General features: G+C 37.9%; 1 protein-coding gene across 1 annotated transcript in view; it reads right to left on the bottom strand.

Annotated features, from left to right (window-relative positions):
* LOC134790220 (uncharacterized) overlaps positions 1–24,342 on the bottom strand; it is a 90,802-nt gene extending 66,460 nt beyond the window's left edge. Inside the window, exon 1 of the mRNA XM_063761055.1 lies at positions 24,141–24,342. The gene's annotated coding sequence lies outside the window, so the exon portion shown is untranslated. The remainder of the gene's footprint in view (positions 1–24,140) is intronic.
* Between the last annotated feature and the right edge of the window lie 1,129 nt (positions 24,343–25,471).

Below are 25,471 nucleotides of genomic sequence, written 5' to 3'. Positions count from 1 at the left end.
TACTTAGATATAAGTAAAAATATTTTCTCAAACATGCAATGAAATATTGATGTTATGTTCCTTATAATAGGCTGCGAAGTATGACGTTTCAGGTGCGGCTAGGACAAAAGGTCGTTAATGGAATTTCATACACATCTTGCAGGCCTAGGCCGGCATAGTCCTCTTTTTTAATTTTCATTTCACAGATATTTGTGACACAGCATCGTGGCATTCATCCATTAAAAAAAAACTAGAGGCAGTATTTGCTTTATGGTTCGTAATGACACTCTGCCACTACGCCTATAAAAAAAAAACAAAAAACAATGTTTGCTATAATTTGCAGTTTTATTTGTATAAAATCAACATGAACTTAATATATAATACATTCTATAGTTTTATAATTTTAAAAGCAAGTTATTAAAATCAATTCTGCTTACGCTGCCAATTCCAACACCTACGATTACAATTAATATTAATTTCATTATTTCGTCGGAACTCATATTAACACATTCAATACCACTAAGTGCTACGGGTTACGCTCGTAGCGCGTAGCCACGGTTTCGTCGTATGTAGCGCGTAGTCGCTACGAACAGTGTACCCGACAGTCGGGTTCTTGGTGTTGAATGTGTTAAAGTACGACGCACCATAAATCCAATAAAACAGAATGAATATTTTTCAACTTTACCTCCATAACAATTTAAAAAATATAACTACGCGTGTTTGAGTAGACCTTTTTACCCCTAACGTTTAGATTAGTGTCCGACCGAAGGTTCGGTTTCGGTTTCGGCCAGTTTCGGCCTAAAAATCATGTTTCGGCTGTAGTTTCGGTTTCGGCCAAAAAACGGCCGAACCTTTCGGCCGGGCCGAAACTAACGAAATGGTACTTCGGACAAAGACTAAAAGTTGGGGAATAAGTAGGACAACAATATTAATACCTACATATACTGATTCATGTATAGGTACAGAAATTATTTAGTTTATTATAAAACACAATTCCACTAATGAGGGCGCCACTGGACGGTCGACGCAGTTTTAAGAGGCTGTCAATACCTATAACGCGCACACTGTCTAATTGTATCGGAGTGAATGAGATAGCACTGTCGCATGATACTGGGCCCTCCTGGGAAAGAGAATAATAAGATTAAAACTCATCATCTTCCTCGCGTAATCCCGGAATTTTTTCCGAGCCGTGGAAATGGGAATGGGGGCCTGGGGTCCAATAGACAACTAATCCCAAGAATTGGTGTAGGCACTAGTTGTTACGAAAGCGACTGCCATTAGACTGACCTTCTAACCCAGAGAGTAAACTAGGCCTTATCGGGACTAGTCCGGCTTCCTCACGATGTTTTTCCTTCACCGAAAAGCAAATAGTAAATATCAAATTTTGCATACAGCATGTTCTGTTGTTCAGTACAGGGAAATAAGTTTACGTTTTTAATTTCAATCTTCACACGTTGGCCGAGTATCAGCTCGGCCCGAGTCCAACGATGTCTTTTTCGCTCTTATTCACTCACTTATTCAGTCATTTTCCTATCTACCTCTAATGGCAAATTTTAAGCGAGGCTAAAGGCTACGCTCAACTAGTGCCGCAAAGTTGATTTTCTCAATAGTTAATATTTTGCGAGGCTGAACAGCTGACTATTGATTAAAACGAAGAAAAACCCTTGAAAGTGTCCCCAGTACAGTTTTTCATACGAATGCTCGACCTTAGCCTGACTTTTTACCTCAATTTACCATTGGGTTGTGTTCCACATGTCCTCTACTTCAGCTTAGCCTTTGGCCTCGCTGCGCCATGCTCGGCCTGCGGTCTCGCTTTTTAATACAATGGACATTGGTTGGAGTCTGTGCTCACTACTTATCCTGAAGCCTGAAGCACGGCACTTCGGACTTTTAGGCCCAGGTGAAGATCGGTACCCGGCCTTGCGATATTATTAACAAAAAATTCGCGCTCGCTGCGCTCGCGTTTTTGGTTGACCCTGTATCTACATGTTAGCTTGACTGGTGAATGAATAGAGTTAGACCAATAAAATTCTGCAATTAATTTGATAGCATACGCAGTGCAACTAGTGCAAATGTTATTTATACGTCATAATTTCATAGAAGTTTTGACGTTTAAAATAACACTTGCACAGCGTGTGTTATCAAAATCGTTGCAGAATTATCTTGGTCTGACTCTAGTAATTTTCTTAAAAAACTGCTTAAGTAACATCAATCTCAAGGACATTGGGTGTTGACAGTCCCATAATATGTGTGTAAAAGCGGTTTTATGTAATTTTTCAACGATTTTAACAAGTCTACAAAAGTTTCGGTTTCGGTTTCGGTTTCGGCCGAAACTAGAGCCAAAGCCGAACATTCGGTTTCGGTTTCGGTTTCGGCAAAAAAACATGTTTCGGTCGGACACTAGTTTAGATGAAATATTTTGAATGTTTTTTCTCAAACATGCAATGAAATATCGATGTTATGTTCCTTATAATAGGCTCGCGTATGTTTTACACGACTCGTGTAAAACATACGCGTGATAATGATATAGGTACGTGTTGGTTATATTTTGGGTGTAGTTAATTTTAGTTTTTTCTATAAATAAAACTTGGGTTTCGTGGATTTTTTATTTTATTTATTTCATTGCATGTTTGAGAAAAGCACTATACAGTAGAGTCCGGTTATAACGACGTTCAAGGGACCGCTGATATTACGTCGTACTAACCGGACGTCGCACTAAACGAACTGCCAATTTAAATATATTTTTGAAACAAAATAATTACATCATTTTGTATTATATGCGATAATCAAAGAAAAAAAAACATTTCAATTAAAATATTTATTTACGTTAGTATTACAACCCTTTGTCTTCAATGGAGAGACTTTTGTGTGTTTAGAAGAAGGTACTTTTGTAGGCAACGCGTAAAACTCATCATCCGCAAATTACTCGAATCCCGTAAAATAAAAAGTCGTAATTCTTGGGAATCTAATCAAGATGACAATCGTACATCGACAATCAAAAAAGTCAAAAAATATTTCAATTTTCACTCAAGCTTATCGCTGACTGTGTACTTTTTTTTTCAACAAGCAACTTATACTCAATTGAGACAATTCTTACAATCCCAAACTCAATTAGGATGCGTTTTGTCACACAGTTCCTATGGCCATTGGCCACCTCCTGAGTCCATCATTAGATTAGCTCGTAGGTACTGAAATATTGCATTGTCACCCAACTTACATGGGAATTGGGTTTTAATTTGTTTGCAAGATTACGAAAAGTCGCATGACTATTTCATCTTGCTGCGTATAGGCAAAGGGGGGGAGGAGTTGAGTGCGCGGGACGGAGTAAGTTTCTTACCAACAATTTATTTGTAAAAACTACGTCGCTCGTCGTTGTAACCGGACTTGACGGACGGATTTTGTGTCAATTTCCGTCGTTAAAAGCGGTCGGTCGTTATAAGCGGAGTCGTTCTAAACGGTTGTACTTTCATAGTAGCTTGTACTAAAACCAAACAAGTGCCTATACTTACGTCGCAATAAGCGGTTGGTTGTTATATGCGAAGTCGTACTAACCGGACTCTACTGTACATACCTCGGCGGGAAATGGGGTTGCCCGCGCTCGCTTCGCTCGGCCGTCTATATATCTTCGGCCGGCAACCCCTTTCGTCCCGGCCTCTGTAGTAATGTACTATTGTACACCGACTATACTGTTGAATATGATGGAACTTGCATTCATTCTAATTTAAGATCACATCAATGTACCATATTCTGACAAATAAATACATTTCATTCATTCATTCATTCCCAGCCTCTGTAGTAATGTACTATTATATTAAAGTCGGACCAAAAAAAGTCTGCAGCGGATTTGATAGCCCACGCAGTGCAAGTGTCATTTATACGTCATAATTTCACAGAAGTTTGACGTTTAACATAACACTTTCATTGCGTGGGCTATCAAATTCGCTGCAGACTATTCTTGGTCTGACTCTATAGATTTTTGTAAGGTTATTTATGAGTTTAAATTTGGAACAGTTTTCAAAACTCAAGTGGGTCTCTATTCTAGTATCCATAGATATTAAAACAGTTGTCGATACGAAACGTCAATTCAGTATGTTTTTTTAATATAAACCGCACGACATTTGATCTCGAGTGACATGAGGATAGGGACTTCATTCTTTTGTCAATGAATTAAAAAAAACTACGGATATGTGACATGCGTGAAAAAAGTTTTCATTTACCGCCATTTGACGTACTGTTTATCTTCTAATTAGTTTTAAGTATAAAATTAATTTGTTTTGTTGCTTTTAAACAAACTTAAAGCCAAAGCCTCGTGTAAAATGAGCGATAAAGATATTTCGGAGACTGCACCTCTCAAATCTGCGAGTTCCGCTAGAGAGCAACGATGCCCCATGTCGGCTGAAATATGAGGTTAGTGAATATATCATAGAAAGTTTATAATAATTATGGGTGTAGATAAAGTACTGTATGTAACTGTACACTCGTGTGATCCTTTTAAAAAACTCACTTCGTTCGTTTCTTAAATCCACACTCATTTTAATGCCTTTCATTATGTAGCAGTCACATAAACTACTATAATGAATTCTGCATTGTAGTGAGAGCAAACTAGAACTGTAAAATAACAATAAGAAATTTGAAAACTAACATACTTAACATGGGTAGATAATCGAACGGTTATTAGAGTAACACCAAGAAAAGTCTGCAGCGATTTTGATAGCCCACGCAGTGCAAGTGTTATTTATACGTCATAATTTCATAGAAGTTTGAGGTTTAAAATGACACTTGCACTGCGAGGGCTATCAAAATAGCTGCAGACTTTTCTCGGTCTGACTTTATTAAGTTTTTAATTAATCAAAGTTTTCCAAGAACAACCTTAAATTTGTTATTGTTGTTGAGTAGGTGGTGCTGTAAATTAAGAGGCTAACGCAAAATTGCAGTTTTTATATTTAATTGTGACACGTTTTTACAACAGGCAAATGCTATTAAGCAGTTCACACGGAAACTAAATTATATTTCCAAGGGCAGACTCCAACTTAATCTTACCAGGTTAAAGTCAGCTCGATAGAAAATATCACGAAAACATTTCTAATGTTTATTTATTTTCAAGTGGCCATATCCCCCGTCGCAAGTGGCATCTTTTGTTCTTTTCTAATTTCGTGGCTTTACGCCTTAAGAACTCATCATCATTCGCTTGCCCTTGTCCCATTCACTTGGGGTCGACGCAACATGTATTTTTCTTCCATACCTCTCTGTCGCACGCCATCTCATCATTCACTTGCGTTCGTTTCATATCATCTCTCACACAGTCCATCCATCTTTTCCTCGTACCTCCCTCCACATTCATTCGTAATATATTTCTCGTCACATGACTTTCGCACATCCCCTCCGCATCACATGCCCGTACCACGCTAGGCGATTTGCCCTTACTTTTTCTGTTATGGGTGCAACTTTCAGGCAGGCAGGTTACGCCTTAAGAACTAACAGATGTTACAATGTCAAACTTAGGGTCGGTTGCACCAAATGTTTGTCATCGTTAAAGAGTTCGCTATGCGGATGGTGCAACTGACACTTAGAATCTGGTTCTAAAACTTCTAACATTTTCATGCACTCTGTGACTGTGTGCGATGTTATAGAGCCAACTATAACAAACTCTACCGACAGACTAACTGCGTCAATCACTGCAAACAATAGATTGTTGCCCTTTCCCCAGCTTTTAATATCATGCCCTACAGACGCCATTGAACAGGCAAGGCTTGTAAAGGGCATCCTCAATAAGAGCCCTACTTTATAAACCTACGAGTTTTAGGGCTCATTTAAACGATGCGATAACTCGCATGAGAGTTTCATTACATTGCGGGTTTTGATCGGTCGGTTGAATTGGGCGTAGCCAACAGTCCGCAATGTAACTAAAATCGCATGCGAGTTCACGCGCCGTCTAAATCAGTCCTTAAACCGGCGACATTGATACGATTGCCGATCATTGAAGGAAGGCCCATTAAAACGTATTAATTGACGTTTTTTATTAATTGAGATTTACAGGGGTATACGATACAATACAAATATTCATTATTTAACACCACAATAGAAGAAAATTTTACAAAAAAACAGTAAGAGCGTTTTCACATTTTCCGATCCAATATCGGAGGTAGGAAGAAAGTAAAATGTAGTTATATGTGTTTCTCTGTATTTCTTTTTGCATTTAATAAATTATTATTACTAAAAAATTATAAATAACGCAAAAAACGCGGACTTAATGCCAGAGGCACTCTCCTGCACCTGTTTTTGTCATAGGTGCCTTCCGACATCCGATATCGGAAATGCGCTTGCGATAAATTCAGCCATGTCGGAGCCCCCCATCAGCTGTCGGACCGATAACAATTGTTTGTGTGCGTATGTGTAGGCATACCTAAAGCTTGTTGTAGTGTGCGTGACCGCTATAGACGGCGACCGGGCGCACCCCCGTGGCCTGACTACGCGGATGTAGGATCGTACATCCGAAATTGGATCGGACAATGTGAAAAGTATTTACTGTTTTTTGTCTGGTTATAGTTTAAACTACCTTCTCCCATGTGTTAGCTTAGTTTTATTTTTTAATTTTATTGTGTTTTTCTCTCTGGTTACCCTGAAAACCAGCGCCATGGCTAAGTATCTTAGCCATCGGCAAATGCTGAGTGGCATCCATTTTGGTGTAAATATGTATTAGAATAAGATGTATTTTTAGGTTAAGTTTTATTTTGACACCAATAAACTTTTTCTGTTCTATTCTATTCTCTAACCCGGAGATTAGGGTGGTTCACGTTTGTATGGGAAAAATTCAAACTCTAGCTAGAAGAAGCAGCACCCCCTCATTTTGTTACACTTATTATAAATTGACATAAATACGCCAAGTTTTAAATCTTATCTGAACTACAAAGGGGTGCTCAAACACGTTGAAATTTTTCAAAGTTGTATGAAATCCAAAAAAAAAAATTATTATTTGTAAGTAGTAGTTTTAACATTATTAGAAAGTGTGATTTAAAAGTTTTATTTTTATTTCTATTTTTATGATTTTTTTAGGTGAAATTCAAAAAATCTTACTTTTGAAAAATTATAAAAAATATAAATAGAAATGTTTTTCTACTTTAAAACTTATAAATGACATGTGCAAATAGTGTGAAAACAGATACTTAAATAAAATTCTGAATAATAAATACTTTTTTTTTGGGTTTCATGCAACATACAAAATTTCAAAGTGGTTGAACACCCCCTTGTAGTTGAGATAAAGTTACGAAACTTGGTGTATTTTGTCAGCATAAAAGTGTAACAAAATAAGGGGGTGCCCCGTAGGAAAAAAAATGTTTTTTGATCCACCCTACTGGAGATAACTACTATGGTTACCAGTACAATAACCCGGGGTTAACGGTTTAACCGGTTAACCCCGGATCAGTGTCATGGTCCAAGTGGCGCTAACACAAGTAGAGGGTATATTTTTTAATTTATGTTACTTACTCTTATTATCAGGGTTCTACTCCAAGGGGCCTAGCCAAGATGACGATCCTTACATCGACAAACGCCAAATTTAATTATTACGATTATTTCATATTACTTGTGACCAAACATGACACAGCTATGTCAGCTGTCTAGTACGCCTTTTGCGGTAGCGTCAAGCGCGTGACGTCACGAGCGACCGCCTACCGGGTCGAATGCACCCTCGTGTTAATGAAGCCCGTTATTAACGACTTGTTCGTTGAAGGGGTTAAAGTGGGGTACAAGTGCCGTCCTACTTGCTACTACTACTATTATTCATAAAACTTTACGGGCCTGATTTAGTTAAATTATGTTTTATCCCTTTCTTACAAATACATAATTCAAAATGACAAATAAGGACAAACGATTATTAGCTAATTGAGGTTTGTAGCGCGTTTATCAATAAAAGGGGTATGTCTGTTACTCTGTATCTTTAGGTATTTCATTCATTATTTTTTTTTAAATTATGGCTTCAGTCCAGTGGGACCATTTCGCCAGTGTGAAGGTATTAGCACTAAATACGACGACTAAAATTGTACGGTTATTTACTACAAGTGTACGGTGATTTTATTAGCTCTTGTAAAGCGATAGCTGGACTTTACAAGTAGCACGTGGACTACCGGCCGTTGACTCCAATATGGTGGTTAAACGCATTTCAAGATTAATTCTCCATTCACTGCACACTACCACATTAGTTTAGAAACGATATGGATTAGATGTGTCAGTGTCAAAATGGTGGTTAAACGCATTTCAAGATTAATTCTCCATTCACAGCACACTACCACATTAGTTTAGAAACGATATGGATTAGATGTGTCAGTGTCAAAATGGTGGTTAAACGCATTTCAAGATTAATTCTCCATTCACTGCATACACAGTACACACTACCACATTAGTAGATGTGTCAGTGTCAAAGTGACATTTTTGTTTGATGAAACGTCACATTTGCCACATATCTACTCCATATCGTTTCTAGATCTATTAATTGACATATCTTAAAGTTTGAATCGGGCCGTTAGAGTCCATCTAAGCTAACTTTGCACCGACTTGAACGAACAAAGTGGAGTGTCATAAACATATTTTCATAGAAATTTTATACATTACCAATTTAGCATACCTTGTCATAGCAAATATTAATGCAATGAAGAGTTGGTTTGGTCCGACTCTATCGTACTAAAATCTTGATAGATATGTATAATAATTTAATAAGTCTAGTATAACGTATGCGGTAGTGTGACCGTCTTTAATTATGCTGGGGCCCCTGCATGGGCACATAAGAATTTGGAGCCCTTTTGGAAAGTAAAGAAAGCGAATTAAACTAACATTTTTCTACTATGATCTTCTATATTATGAGTAATCAAATATACTGTTACTGTCTGTCCTTCGGGGCCCCCTGAGGATGGGGGCCCTGGGCACGGGCTCCATGTGCCCTTATGGTAAAGACGGTACTGGTGATTTGCATAATTACCAATGCTTATAATTTTTTTCATAAGCACAATAAACTTACGATCTGTCGTGAGTACTCGTGAGCTAAAACCATAACAAAATAATATTTTCTTGCAAAAGAAATTAATAACGCAAACTTTAAAAACCCCGAGCCTAATCGAATAGCTCAGTTGTTACCAACGAAACCACAATAAGCTAAACAATTATACACCTTATTCAAATGAAATAGGGTTGATACAATCTGTAGTTCTGCTTCGTTCTTAGAGGATCGATATTAGTCAGCTGATGGTATATTACTATCGCTGCAGCCAAGTCGAACGATTAGGCTAACACGGTCGCTACATAGTTTAAAATAAAGTAAAAATGGAAAAAAACAACGGGTTGCACACCGGGAGTGCCAACAGAAGTGAAAACTCAATGACTAGTCCAAAATGTCTGCAGCACTATGTATAATTGACCCATGCCCATCCTCCTTTCTATTGAAAAACTTTAGTTCCGAAATTGCTGGCCAGTGAGCTTAAATTTGTAGCGTTAATTGTTTAAAATTCGAATAGAAATTGTAAAGTTACCTTGCAGACGTCGCATCTAAATATATTTGGTCATGATATTTTGAGTTTTATTCACCAGTACTAGAGTTCACTTTTATTAGCCATTTCATCAAGATGTAGCTTTCTTGAATTAAGGAGTGATATAAAGTTAGAATGTAACTGTGAGATCCTCGTATTTCAGCCCGTACAGGATTAGAACATTGAGCTTTATTGCTTAATATAAAAGTCCAGTTTTAAATAATTGACCTGATTATGATACGTTATGACTAAAGTTCTTTGGTGAATAACATTGTCCGTCACACATGACGTCAGCGCGTTACGCGTTACCCGTTACCCGTTACGCTGTCTCGAGTTTATCATTTTTTCCCCACCTCAAAAAGTGCTCCGCGCCGCTAAAGAACTTTTCACTTCAAAAACGCCACTTTGGCTTTTGAATCTTGCCCGAAATATTAAAAATGTATTATCCATCGGTTTTTAATTTTCATTTACCTCACTAAGGATTACCGCCCTGTATTGGATTTTCGCCTCACAAAGCGATGTGAATACTCCGTATGTGCACTGGCAAGGTCAGTGACCTCACTTCGATTTTTGCTCTTTTCACTGTTAACTTGTGGCAGTTTGCTACGAACTATTTACCCTTAAGGGAGTAGAACGGTAATTGTACAAATAAAATCGCTTTATTTTTTGTTAGAGAATTACAGGCCAATTTGTACGTAGGTACTTAGACTGATATCAGAATGATTTCATTCAGTTATCGTGCATTTCGCTCGTAGGTACTTGTCCGTTCATACATATATTGGCGCGGGCGTGGGAAAAATGAAAAATTTCGTACTTCGTTCATTTTCTGCACACCTTGTAGAACGACAACGACCCTGTTTCAAAGCATGAGAAAAGAAAAATACTTTTCTTACTTATTTGACTTATTTCCTTTGCATAAGATTATTAATTATTATTCCACGATTAAAAAAAAACCTTTTTGTTTGTCGTTTATTACTAAGACTCCGCTGTCCGTCCGTCCGTCTGTCAACAGGCTGTATCTCACGAACCGTGATAGCTAGACAGTTGAAATTTTCACAGATGATGTATTTCTGTTGCCGCTATAACAACAAATACTAAAAAGTACGGAACCCTCGGGGGGCGAGTCCGACTCGCACTTGTCCGGTTTTTTAATTATTAAAGAGGTTATTGTTATTTATCTTTTGCCCGTACTTACACGACGATAATAATCCTAAGCAATTTCTATTTTTCCAAGTAACCAGTTCATCCTCATGACCTTTAAACAGGATTCCGGGAAACCTCGGAAAATAGCAACCTGTTAACAATACGACACAAGACACAAATTACCCGTCTTCAATTACAAGATGGCGGAGTTACTTGACGGCGTCTGTGACTGTAATAGAGCGGGAATCCTTTTATTACGGTTACGCGTGCGAGAAAGATATATTTTGCCCCCTTGTGCTTCAATTTAGGTTACCACCCATTCGTTATGTTCATGCCATCCGTTTGTACTGTCAAGGTCACAAATATGTATATTACCAGGACTTGGCCATAAATTATGAGGGGAGTCGTTTTTCTACAATATCAGGCGTGGCTCACTCCGCGATTTCGTCGCTTTGCAACAGGTAGCTAAAAGTACATCCGTTCCACACCAATTTTGGTGGCTAGCCATAAGCCGCGCGTGGCGCTGTCGCCACCTAGCGGCCATATCTGTCCATCGTAACAGACGCGTTTTGTTAGAGAGTGAGTCTTATGTACCTAGTACTATTATATATTCTGTGACAATATGTAATATCGGTACAGGTACGTGTAAGTGTGTGATGTGTAAGTGTGTAAGTGTAAGAATTCAATAGCGTGACGAGCGTTCGCGTTTGCGTTACCTATGTCTATTTTTGTATGGGATTTTGAACAGCGCACCAAGCGGGACGTTTTGGAAACTCAAAATCCCATACAAAATGACGACGCAAACGTCAAGTCACGCTATAGAATGAAATGTACACTATCGGAGACAGTACGCTTAGGTACTATAATTAACTTTATAAAGTTACAGCAGTTAAGTTAGGCTATAGCCTACGCTTACTATAAATCAAAAAGAATAGATAGTATAGAGGGGTCCTGTCATTGTAAATTTTATAGTCACTGTAAATTTACTGCCATCTATCGACACACGACTAAAACTCAAAATGAAAACGTATAAAGTTATCAAAAAATGTATATATATGGATAAAATGATTTTGTTATTTTTATATCATTTTGATCCATGTTCATTCACTGATATCTATGTGTTAAAATTGTTAAATATGAAACGGTGTCGTCACGCCATCTAGCCGAGGATAGGCTAAAGGTGTGTGCGCCATCTATTCGAGAATGACTTTTACTTGAAATCTGAGGCACGTTTTTTCCTTAGACTTTATTCGTCTTATACGAAGTTACATATGTCTTTGCTATAAATGTAAGCTTACTATAGTCATAAGACTTTATTTACCTATATTTGTCCTCAACAAAGTTGACGATAATTAAAACTTCTGAAAGAAAGAAAAAAAATCCTAGGGCGGATTTCAAACTCGTGACTCCAGGATACCGGTACCGGCCCACTGCTCTACCAACTAAGATTTTCCATTTTTGGTTGACTATACCAAACTATACATTACTGCTTTCGAAGTGTGTCTCAGCGTAATAGAACAGGAATAGGCTTAAGTACCTGAAAAGAAAACGAAAATGTTAAGATGAGTTAAAAAACATTAATATTTTACCCACAATCTTGACTAGTCTTAAAAATGGACAACACCTTATATGTAAAATACTTTCTAACCGTTTGCATTGTAAGGTTCAAAAGAAATAGACATACTAACATACATTATTTCACTCATTACTCATTAGTGAACGTGAGTCTCGTCACGCGAGTCTTACACTAGGGGTTCTGTATAATCCACATTATTTTGGGTCACATTTCATCTTATCCACACCACAGAATAAATAATAATACTAGGTACAGAAAACTCACTCTCTAACAAAACGCGTCTGTTACGATCAGCACAGATATGGCCGCTAGGTGGCGACAGCGCCACGCGCGGCTTATGACAAACCCCAAAATTGGGGCCGAACGGATGTACTTTTAGCTACCTGTAGCAAAGCGACGAAATCGCGGAGTGAGCCACGCCTGTCCACACATCAAGTGAACTGAGAATTTGAGTTATTATTGCTTAAAAAACTCCTTACATAAAACCAAACAACTCGGCCGAAAGTTAATTCCGCTTTGAAACGAACACGCTTTATCAAAGGAGATGAGATTCGTAATACCCAGATTTAAAAAAATTAAATGACTCCGTAGAGAAATGGACCGGATTATGGCTTTGTCTTTTTCTTTTCGCGTGGCTTTGAGAAGGATGGGGAGCTTAGGTTACGGAATATTGTATTTATAAGAGAAATGTGTTTTAAGGTAATATAAAAAAATATGAAATGTGACTAAGACTTGAAGAAAATAATTCTAATTTCGTCTGAAGTGACACACTGTCGTGTCGGCCCGATTTGAACAATACTTTAAAGAAGTCACAGCGGTACGATACCGATTTGTCAATGTCAAAAGTGACGTTTTTTGGTAATGTTACTTTTGATGCATGGCACACTGCGTCCGATTCGCACGTGGGGATGTCGCTACAATACGCGCATAGCGTTATCTTTATCTCGCTCAAACTTCGGAGGACGTAGTGTGCCATGTCCCTTAGACACCGACAGATCGGTGTCGTACCGCTGTTTCTTCTTATACGCATTGTTCGAATCGGGCCGCGTGTCCCGATTCGAATGTGAAGGCCAGTTACACTTATCCCGCAACCACACTTATCCGTATTGAGCTTACTATTTTCTATATTTTCTATCGCTTAGTTAGATAGATACAGATGTAGTGACATAATTGTTTTCCATCGTATTTTCTCGGAAACGTTCATTTGTCATGCTAGTTCAGTCAACCTCAGTACTTTTTGTACCGAGACTGACTGAAATAGACACGTTCGTAATAAGTTTCCGTGAAAATACGATGGAAAATAATTATGCACTACATCTGTAACAAACAAACAACAAACAAACAATTTATTTATTTGCAAAAAAGGGTATTTAAGGTCTTATTGTTATGCCAATTTCTTAAAGTTTGCTTAAACTCATTGCCTTCGATAGCTTTTATTTGAACAGGCAACTTGTTAAAGATCACAATACTCATATTAAAAGCATTTTTTTATAAATGCTGGTCATACATCGTGGCTGATTGAGGAGATTTTTATATTGTGGTCGTGGATTAGCACAAAACAAGTCTGAACGCTTTACGAAATAATTTGGAAATTGCTTAACAAAAGTACAAATTTTTAATATATATATGCAAGCCAAAGGCAAGACGTTGAACTGTTTAAACAAAGGTCTACTCTGTCTACAGGAGCATTTGCAATACTGTAGATAGTTCCTGCGTATAATCCTTTCAAAGCAGGTTACGTTTGATTCCATTCGAGTTGTGGTCGCTACACTTACGAATCATAAACCTTTCAGCGAAGGGTTAGACCGATTTAGGCCGGGCGGTTAGTTGTGGGGTTGGAAATGATTTGCTTCCGCTCCAGTTTACCAAGTTTTGGACTGAGTCGATTGTGGACACGCGGTTTTCGTTTGAAATAATCGATAAGCAGGTAAAATGGTGGTGGTTTTGGCATGATAGTGTGGCTACAAACAGCTTGCATAAGGCAATAAATTTATTTGACTACAAATACTTCATGTAATTGTAGTCAAATAAAATGAAAGTACGTAGTAAAGTACTAAGGCTGCGTTTCCACTTGAGATGTGCAAGGATGCGTAGCGGTGGATGTGTTTGTTAAGAATCAATAGCAAATTGCCGACTAGAGCTGCGCTATTCTAGAATAGGTACTTAAATAAAATCATTCTGTTGGCTCTTACCCTGGCCGCACACGTACGGAATTTTCCGTACGGAATGACATGTGTAAGCGAGACAGCGTGTGCGGCCAGGGTAAAACCCATCCTCGCTACGCGTCCTAACACATCTCTGGTGGAAACGCAGCCTAATTATTTCATAAGATTTTTTATTGCAAATACAACTGATTTATTGTTTGAATGCGAGTGGTTATAAATGGTGGTAGGGTTAGTACTGGAATGCTACGCAATCTTTCCTCCTTTTTTGATGTAAACATTTTATTATAACAACCTACAAGTATTTAACCCACGAACGTCTAATAATACATACAAGTTTCCAATAGAAACTTGAAACCATCCATTGTCTTAACTAAATCCCCAATATCTATAGCAAGTTTATTAATATCTGTGGAGCAAGACTGAGGGCCCTCGGCGAGTCAAGGGCCCTCCACTGGTTTGTTCTTTCTATAATAGGAGGGGGAACTGTTGTGTTGTTAAAAGGTCTGCCCTAAAAAGAGTGTTCAGAAATATATAAATATTAGTAAGAGTCAAATATGTATGTCGTTGTTGATAAACGACTTAGGGCCACTTGCACCATCCCACTAACCCGGGGTTAAGCGGTTAGACCGTTAACCCAGTGTCAAATTGTACTGGTAACCATGATAACTCCAGGTTTGACCGGTTAACCCGGGTTAGTGGAATGGTGCAAGTGGCACTTATAAATCTAAATATTATTAGTTTTGCCTTATTCGTCATATTGAAAGCCACGTATATCAACCAATAGCATTTGTTGTGATCCAGCAGAGCTTAGAAAAAATGTTGATTACAACCAATGTTGTTATAACACTTTAAGCTCTCGCGTTTTGTACACATATTTAATTACACAAACGGGTCTATCGCGATATAACCCCGCGGGTATTTCCGTGACCACAGCTGGTGCAACTCAGCTGAAACGTCGGAATTTAAGGTAAAAACAATGAAATTACAGCGCGGTACACCAGTTTGTGTAATTAAATATGCTATTGGTAGATTCTCGTACGTCTCTCATCTCCTCGGTGCAAAGGCAGCCTGAGAATACTGTGGTTGGCTGTTTCAACATCAACAGTAGGCGATGGGAATATACTGCTACCATAGATGTAAGTAAATTGAGGTAGATATGGTACCAGGCGCACGATTGTGAGCCATTAAATATAGGTTCCGGAACCTATATTTAGTTAGGCATATGGGTGACGCCAACCTGTCAAGCTGTCAAAATCGTTGGATCAATTTTTAATTTTGTCAACTATGAACGTCACACGTCTACATAAATAAAAGGTCATTGACTGCTACATACAAACAGCAACACGAACACTCCTAACTGTACAGTCACCTGCAATATTATATTACACAACGAAGGCCGCAAAAATATGTGACACGCTGTTATGCTCTACAAATAAGATCGTGTCAGATATTTTTGCGGCCTTCGTTGTGTAACATATTATTGCAGGTGACTGTACATCGGTAGACCTTATAACAAAAGGCATAAGGTCCACCGATGTACCACAGTGTATGCGATGGTACGGGGTTGGGTTGTTACACGTCGTTCGTTATGTCCTCAGTACGCCGTAAATTCCATGTTTTATGACTGTACCTTAATGCTGTCACATATGGGCGCGTGATTTGAAAATGGAATGGGATAACATCATCTATTTAGTATCAGTAGTTTAGTCATGTTCGGAGTATGAATTGAATTGCGTATTAAATACTAGTAAATCACATATCGAAGTGCTCAATGTACGTATTTACTTTAATTTGAATTCTTTGAAATACACTTAAGTACTTACTAAGTTGTAACCTCAGGTTGTAACTCTGGTTGTAACAAATTGTCTCATAAGAACGCTCAAAGTTACCTACTTAATAAAGTGTAACCCATTGACCCAATAAAGTGAGCTGCAGGCCTATTATAGATGGCTTTACCCACGTGACATAATCTCCGTCACTTTTTAACACCGCGGGATTGAAAGTGACGGACGCTGTTTTATCACGCTGTCACGTAGACAAAGAACGACCATCATAACCGTACTGGTCAGAGCAAATTTGACCTAGAAAGGAACTCCGCCGGAAATAATACTTTATTTTCTGTAAACAAACAATCTGCAGAACACAAGGGGTGGATTTTCAAAAACAAAATCTATGTGCATCTCTAGGGCTTTAAAAACAAAATCTAAATAGTTTTATAAGTAATACATACGTGCCAAATATTAACAAAATTGTTTCAGTACTTAAGCGCCTTAGAGCATTTAATAACTGGAGTCGCCTCTAAGAGCTTAGAGCCCTCTGCCGAAAAACTTGCACAATTGTGAAAACTTTTGTATGGACTGACTTGGCTATTTGTACGTTACGTACAAATCGTGTAGAAATAGCAATACATTTACGGTCCCTCCCCCGCAAAAATCGGCAGACTGTTTTGTACAGAAAATGATAGCCATGACGTCTCCAGTTACTAAATGCTCTAAGTACCTAATAGACAGAGTATATTTCACTTTTACAATAGGTATAAGGACGTGAAACTCCAAAGTATGGTCCAAGCCACATCTATAATGCACCGCACTCACGTCGCCCCTAGTTTATCCAGCGGGGAATCGAACTGAGAACTCCTATTAGCACCACCCTCCCCTAATACGGCCTGTTTATTTTTGTGGGGGAAGTAATGAAATTTCGGCCCATTTTATGGAAGAGTGCTGAGTAATAAACGTGACGTGTATGTGGACAAAAGAGCAATGAAAACGAGACACTGTAAGGATTGTTATAGAACGTGACCAGTTTTTATTGGTTTTAAGTGAATAAGTACCTACTTATTTACTTAAAACCAATAAATACTGGTCACGTTCTTAGTGTACCGTATACCCAAAGGTTAAAAACGGGACCCTATTACCAAAGACATATGTAACTCCGTATAAGATGAATAAAGTCTAAGAAAAAAACGTGCCTCGGAAATCAAGAAAAAGTCATTCTCGGATAGATGGCGCACACACCTTTAGCCTATGGTTGGCTAGATGGCGTTGACGACACCGTTTTATATTTAACAATTTTAACACATAGGTATCAGTGAATGAACATGGGTCAAAATGATATAAAAATAATAAAATCATTTATCCATATATATAAATTTTTTCGATAGTTTTATACGTTTTCATTTTAAGTTTCAGTCGTGTGTCGATAGATGGCAGTAAATTTACTGTGACTACAAAATTTACTACGACAGGACCCCTCTATACTATCTATTCTCTTTGCTATTACTAAGACTCCGCTGTTCGTCTGTCTGTCCGTCTGTCTGTCTGTCACCAAAGCTGTATCCCATGAACCGTGATAGAAACTAAAAATTTCAACTCTGTTGCCGCTATAACAACAAATACTAAAAAGTACGAAACCCTCGGTAGGCGAGTCCGACTCGCACTTATCCGGTTTTTGTTGGTATTAAGTGAATGAGTGGTCACATTAAAGTTCGATTAGGCCTCTAGGTATCTAGCCTAACCTAATCGAACTGTAATAGTAGTTATTGTGACAGTGTGAATTTAAAACACATTAAAGGATGACTCACGTTAGACCGGGCCGTCTCCGACCCAGAGGTTCCGGCGCATCGTTTTCTATGGAAAGCATCACGTGATCGCCTGTCATGTCATAGAAAAGTAAGCCCTGGAAGCTCCGGCCCGGACACGGCCCGGTCTAACGTGAGTCATCCTTAAGGTAGACCTCGAGTAAAATCCGAAGAGAGCCGATATCTCTTAAATGGATATATCACTTGGCAGTCGCCATTACGTTTGATGGACGCGATTTATCAGAAGACCATTTGGTAGATCCATAAATGTAGGGCTTTCAATCACTCCAGCTTTTTTGGCCCTACGACTATTAACCCCGGAGCTCAACAGATGGCAAATGTGTGCGTTTTTCTACCCTAGAATGAAAAAAAAAACCAGTGCGTATATACTTCGCTACTGTTCTACTGTTTTGCATGAAACATTGGTAAGAGAGACATCGTACCAATGTATAGTGATGAATCCACCTCTTTAATAGGTATGAGTTCTTGCTGAACGCTTTTGTGACAAAAATAATGTGGATCCAAAGCCATGGCAATTTGCACGGATTTTTAATTGCTGTTATTTCCCTCTTGATAATGAGCTCAGCAACAAATAAGCCAATTAATCCAATTATTATGGCGTCCCCAAAAAACTCCCCTACAGGGTGTAGCGTTGCCATGAATCATAACCGCATTGTAAATTTGATATGCCGGCTAATAATCTGATTACCTATAGCCATATTTTTTTTATTACTCGAGGTATAACGATCGTTATTGTCAATTGTGCGAAACGTAATGCAATCGGCAGCATTACTGCAGCAGTTTTGCAGCGCGACATTACTGGCAACTGTACGTAAAATGGGGTGAGTAGGGACAAAACTGACATTCAAACCTCGGTAACATTTTATTTTTACACTTTACGCGAATTTTATTTTATTAATAAATGTTCCGGCCGTTTGTATTTTATTTCGTTTATGATTTTAGGTAGTTCCATTTCATAACTTTAACGATAAACACAAAATCCCTCCTCACCCCGTAGTCCCTCGTATTTGGGGTGAGATGGGATTTAATACAAAAGGTGATTTTGAAACATTGTTAAATCGATATTTTTTTATTATGAATATTAGCTCCATTTGTAATAGGAATACATTATTTAGGTAGCAGTAGCCTTTAAAAACCATGTCATCCCTTCTCTCCCCATTCATAACCCGACTCTCCTCGCAATCCCTACTCACCCCATTTTACGGTATTATTTTTCAATCTATTCAAACCTGCAATAAGGAGACGTTTCTATCAGAATTTCTGTTGAAATTTCACATGGAAACGTCCTTATTGCACTTGAAGTACAAAGACTTCTCTAATGGAAAGCCACAAATTATCTGAAATTCTAGTTTTAAAATTAAGGTAGGGCGATCCTACCGACTGCGCGATATAATAAAACCACTTGTAGCTGACACTGAGTATTATTAGATTAATTTTAAAATAACTTTTACAAATGTTCTGCCTTCAAACATCTATCAGTAAATCCAATATGGCTAACCTCAAAGTTACTCAGTTCATTCTTCAACAGCGTCTGTACTTAACAAATGCCGCTCGCTGTCACTGTTATTTCCATATGCATTGGGTCATTATAAACAGTCTGTAGTTGCGTTCCGATTCAGACTACATGAGCATTACTGCAGCAGAAGTGCAGTGCGACATTACTGTCTTGCTGCCGCAAATGTCAAAATCGATGTCGCTGCGCGGATATCCTTCTGTGATGGAAAGCCACATTTTGACCCGCTGTTATATTCACTACTGTTGACGCAGACTGTACTAACTTCACGAGTACCTACACTTTAGAAGATTGCTTAATAATAATTCTAAATGGCGGAAACTTAATCTTATAAATGGTACCGTTTTCCTCAGAAATAAAACCGAACAACGGAATAAAAACGGGGAAATTGTGTTTACTTTCAGACGTTTATAACCTGAAGTGCCTTAATAAAAATTACCTCCCTTTTTAAGTGCTTTATGGTAGGGTTAACTCGCAGGATTGTGCATTATTTAAGTGTCTTGAGTTTTGGGTAACAAGTGCTAGTAATAGGCCCATAAAATTTTCTATGCATACAACTTAGAAATTATATCCTCTGTGGCTATTCATAAAACCCGAGTTGACTTCAAAATTAGTTATAAATAACTTTTGAGAACAAATGAAAATATTTTATCAAATATTTTAATGTGTGTTTTTTAGGTAATGAAACTACTATATACATATATGACATATGTATATTTCTGTTTATAATATATAATATATACCTATATAGTAGTTTTATTACTTAAAAAGCACAAATTAAAATATTTGATAAAATATTTTTATTTGTTCTCAAAAGTTATTTATAATTGATTTTGAAGTCAACTACTAAAGAAAACGTGATGAAAGATATGATATTTTTTAATTATTTATATTGCTTATTTATACTCATGTTCTTGTTCCTTTGTATTTAGTTTAAAATTTACAAATTTTCAATGTAGGTATATTTAAACTGATCAATATAAATGTGACTACGCCATGAACCCCTAGGCCACTCCGTCGCTGCTAGAAAGACTATATAGGCATCTTTCATCACGATTTCAAACGTTTTTTTATTACGTAATTTATATTGATCAGTTTAAATATACCTACATTGAAAATTTGTAAATTTTAAACTAAATACAAAGGAACAAGAACATGAGTATAAATAAGCAATATAAATAATTAAAAAATATCAAGGGACATTATTTGAAACCTATCCGATTAAGCAAACACTACAAGTACTACAACAGTGTCTCAAAACAAAGAAGAACTGCAAGACTTTATAGTTTATATGTAATACGACAAAACTCCTTTTGAAACCCCATTGAACGTACTTCGCAGTTATATGGTTTTCTTCGGTTTCAAATATTTGCGGCCCCAGCGGGAAACTTGGAAGAGAAAATGAGAAAACGTAATGAATTGATTTACGATGGAAGTGGACGGGGACCTTTCTATTTATGTGGCTTGGACATGAGATTGGAAAGTCGGCGTTGTATAGAAAGAAAAATAGTCAATTCTTTGGTGAGAAGTTAATAATAATAACTTCTATTCGCTCTGTTTTCTTTTTATACCAATTTTTAGCAACGAAAACTAGTACCAGACATAGCTATATGGTACTTGAATGTTCGTGTCAAATTTCATGTTCAAGAAGCACTGTATTCTATTCACGTGAACATGCATACATAAATACAAACATACAGCTTCTATTGCGAATATTGCGATCACACCGCAATCCACTACCAACACAACTCTTACTGAAACAAAGAGCAACAACGGCCGCTCGTATTTCTAGCGAGGACCGATTGACTCAAATCAATGACTTTCGGCGCGATTCGGGAAATGAATTAGAGATTCACTAGATATGAAATAGTAAAGTTATGAGACGTTCCACGGCAAAAGGTACCTTATGGCGGCTGCGCTTACGTCGCATAGCGCCGCAATAATATTGGAGCAACGTTAATAATAGCGTAAGCGCCAAGCGCGTGTAGTGATAAGCAACGAGGTCTCATCATAATTTAAACACAAACTTTGTTGTTAATTTGTTAAAAGTTTAAGTTATTTAGTTATCACGTTCGATCCGATATCAGCTACGATTATATTGACTTGTTCATGAAAAGTTTAATATTTAGAAGAAAGAATTAATGCAAAAATAAAAGGACAGAGCCATGAGGCACTTTACAGCAGCTGTCATTCTCAAGCGCATCCGACATCCGATATCGGATCGGACAATATGAAAACTAACTTGCCTATGATCGAAATGGGCTGTTTTGTATGAATCTTAGCGCATTTAATAAATGGAGTCGTCTTTAAAAGCTTACCCCTCTGCCGGAAAACTTGCTCAATTGTGCAAACTTGTGTATGGACTGACATGGCTATTTGTACGTTACGTATAAATCATGTAGAAATAGCAATACATTTGACATCCCCTCCCCCGCAAAAATCGGCAAACTGTTTCGTAAAGAAAATGACAGCGATGACATCTCCAGTTACTAAATGCTCTAAGTATGAATGTGGTAGATTTAATTAAATGATAACAAATCGAACCGTGTATTTAGTAACAACGAATTTCATGACTCCTTTTTTATACAGTAACCTATTTTTTGGTCTGTTCACACAAATCTCAATCAACATCAGACGACTAAAAACCTAACCGTGCAATGTTTAGCCCTTCAGCTTTCACACGTTCAAAAAAGAGCTCAAAAGAGCCAAAAAGAGCTAAAAGAGCCGGCTAACGAAACACTCGATTGACGGCCGCTGAAAACCTTGCCGTTTATTTTTAGCCTCGATTGTTTTGGTCAACAGCGTTGGACTTTGAGCTCTTTGTGTTGACGTGAGGGTTAATTTTTGATAGACGCGGATTTTAAGATTCGATTTTTGAACTGTTTCGTATAGCCTGAGGCAACGGTCGCTTTGGTCGCTTTTGGTCGCTGGTTTAATTCCCAAAGCCTATACATAATTACATAGCGTCGTGGAAATTATTGAACAGCTTCTAGGCTTATAATCCGAAATATTACGCACGCGTGCTTTTTTCATTATATTATAGCGCTTGTTAGGTAATGAATGATAATCCGACTGAATTTTATAGTAACTGATTGCTAATAATATGTATAGAAATGGACCCTTCTTAAATTGGTCGGGTAGGTTTTACAACAAGGACTGTATATTACGTAATTATACTACTTTAGCCTACTTATTTAGACATCCATCTTTCCCACACTGAAACTGTCAAAAAGAGACAGATTACCTAAAGAAATAGAACCTAATAACGGCCCAGACACGTCCCAGTCAATCAACGGCAGTTAAAAGCCCGTCCGGAACCCCGGAAAATATCCGGAATCCCGGAAAATATCCGCATCCCGTCAATTAGTCCCGGTGTCGATATTTACGGAAATCGGGAGCGCTAAACGGGTTACTCGATCTTCTGACGGATACATATACATGGTTAGATGAAGATAAGATACCTACAGAAAAAGATATACTGAAAAACGGGTATGGGTAAAATTATAGATAGACTTGCGATAGGTTTAGAAATAATACAAATAAAAAAGTTTGATGGGAGGCACGTTTCGTTTTTCTTTCGGAGCGATTATTTACGAAAATATCAGTTCATCTAAGAATTGTTATTGAAAACCCATATTCGTTTTGAAATACCTACGTATCCAATGACACCCGACACCATAGGGTTAAAGCGAAAAAAAATTCATCCCCACTTCAAGTGTCCCGGAGGTAGCCTAAAAAAATATAATAATATCACAGAGGGGACCTTCAACACTATGTCTATGTTCTATCACAATTTAACCCAGATATACGGTTAGGAATTTGCTTATTTAAACTACCCGTGGCTCCAGTACTAAAAAGCGTCGAAAGACAACCTAATAACGTTCGCAAGTTCAATAAAAGAATATTACAATGTTATATTCTTCATAAGTAATCTGTCTTTACCAAAAACTAGTTAGTCATTCGATAATGTGTCTTATTCCTTTGTGATACGGTGTTTTACTACCTGCAGAAACAAAGGCAAAAAAGAAAAGGATACTTCATCGCCGGTATAATGCCGTTCTTATATAACGAACCCGAAAAAAACAAGTTATGTATATAAATGTATTCAGTGAAAGTCGAAAGACCAATCCTGACCCTAATTAAAAAAAACAAATAGATCGCAGATAGAACTCTCGGGGTTACTTGCACCATTCACTAAACCGGGGTTAACCGATTAAACCTGGAGTTACCATGGTTACCACTTACCAGTACAGAGTGACACTAGGTTAACAGTTTAACCACTTAACCCCGGGTTAGTGGGATGGTTCAAGTGGCGCTTAGCAACAACGAGTAACCATATAGCACTTAAATGATCACATATGTAACACCCTTAATCTGAAGCCAAACATCTGTCACTACTTACATAAAAAACTTAAACAAGTGCTCACATGCAAAGAGTCAAGAAAGTATATTAGGTAAAACAGCTGTAGAATATATGTCAAAATTCAAATACAGAACATCAATTTGTAGATAGATTTCTATATTTTACAAAACGTTAAAACACTAATATGGAATATACGTCAAAATTCAAATATGGAACGATTGGAACGTCAATGTATACACTTGTACAGACATATATTACTTCTACATAGACCACGCTGCCTTTACGTACCTTTTTCACACACTTACATTTTTCGACACGTCATTACATTTTACACTTGGACGTCACAAGACTACACTACACTACACCACACGTCACTGCGGGCGCGTAGCGCTACGCGTAGCTACGTGCGTAGCGGGCGGCGCGCGGAGGGCGACTGCGGCGCGGCGCGGCGGCTACGCGCATGCGCTACGCCCTGCGTAAGGATGGATTCGTAGCGTGTCAAATGTTTTTCGGTTTTCAATCGGGAAAATAAAAGCTTTCTGTCAATGCAGAACCCTATTAAATAGGGTTGGCTGGTCGAAGTATTTTACAGATGGCGCCAGCATAGGTTTTCCTGTCAATCCCTTGATTTGTGTCCAATTCTCGTGTTTTTTTGCAATTTTATGGCCTGCCTTTGAACCAAATCGCATAGAACAGAACTAGAAAGTGGCGCCATCTATGCAAACCTTTGGCAAAAAAAACCTAGGTCTGTGGTATTTGAGTGTTATAAATACTCTCATAGAAATTGCATGAATCACAATAATTATGTTGTAAGTGGCTTTAAATATAAAATTTTATCAAGAGATCGCAACAATAACATTAAATAAGTATAATTCCGTACATTGCCAACAGGCTTCCATACCCCAAATTGTAACACCAACTTATTTCCCGAAACCCCACAAAGCAAACTTAATAATGCGGCTCGCAAATTGCTCTTCACACTAATTTGGCTTTTACGGCTCTGTTTATACAACAGTTGTAAAGTGTTCTGTAATTTCGCCGGCTGCAATAAGGCTTGGTCGTTGCGCACTATTCCCGTTTCTTACCAAGCGTTAGTCCAAAGCTCATGCTTACTTATACCAGTTTAAAAAGTGCCCTTAAGGCCCACTTGCACTATTCCACTAACCCGGTTAAACCTGGAGTTGCCATGGTTACCCGTACAATTTGACACTAGGTTAACGGTTTAAACGCTTAACCCCGGATTAGTGGAATGGTGCAAGTGGGCCTTAGATTCGTATTACAAGTATAAACCATAGAGAAACATAATTAAGGAAAGAGTGGTAACTCCATACATCAGTTTTCTTACCAAAACGCGAGTTAAGTATCGTCAAGTAGTGGAACTATCAGTACCGCTACTTAACACCAGTACGGTTACCATCAGTTTGTCACTGACATAAACGCCGTCGAGAACGTAATTTACTTTCTATACATCTCGCTCGCACTCGCAAATTAGTGCAAACGGGATGTATAGAAAGTAAATTACGTTCTCGACGGCGTTTATGTCAGTGACTAACTGATGGTAACCGTACAGATGTCACAACTAATGTTATAAGCGGAAGGAGTTGAAAATATACTTCCGG

Source organism: Cydia splendana, chromosome 4 (assembly GCF_910591565.1).
Source record: "Cydia splendana chromosome 4, ilCydSple1.2, whole genome shotgun sequence".
Taxonomy (NCBI): domain Eukaryota; kingdom Metazoa; phylum Arthropoda; class Insecta; order Lepidoptera; family Tortricidae; genus Cydia; species Cydia splendana.
Note: the sequence above shows the minus strand (reverse complement) of the source record. Positions and strands in the feature narration are given on the sequence as shown.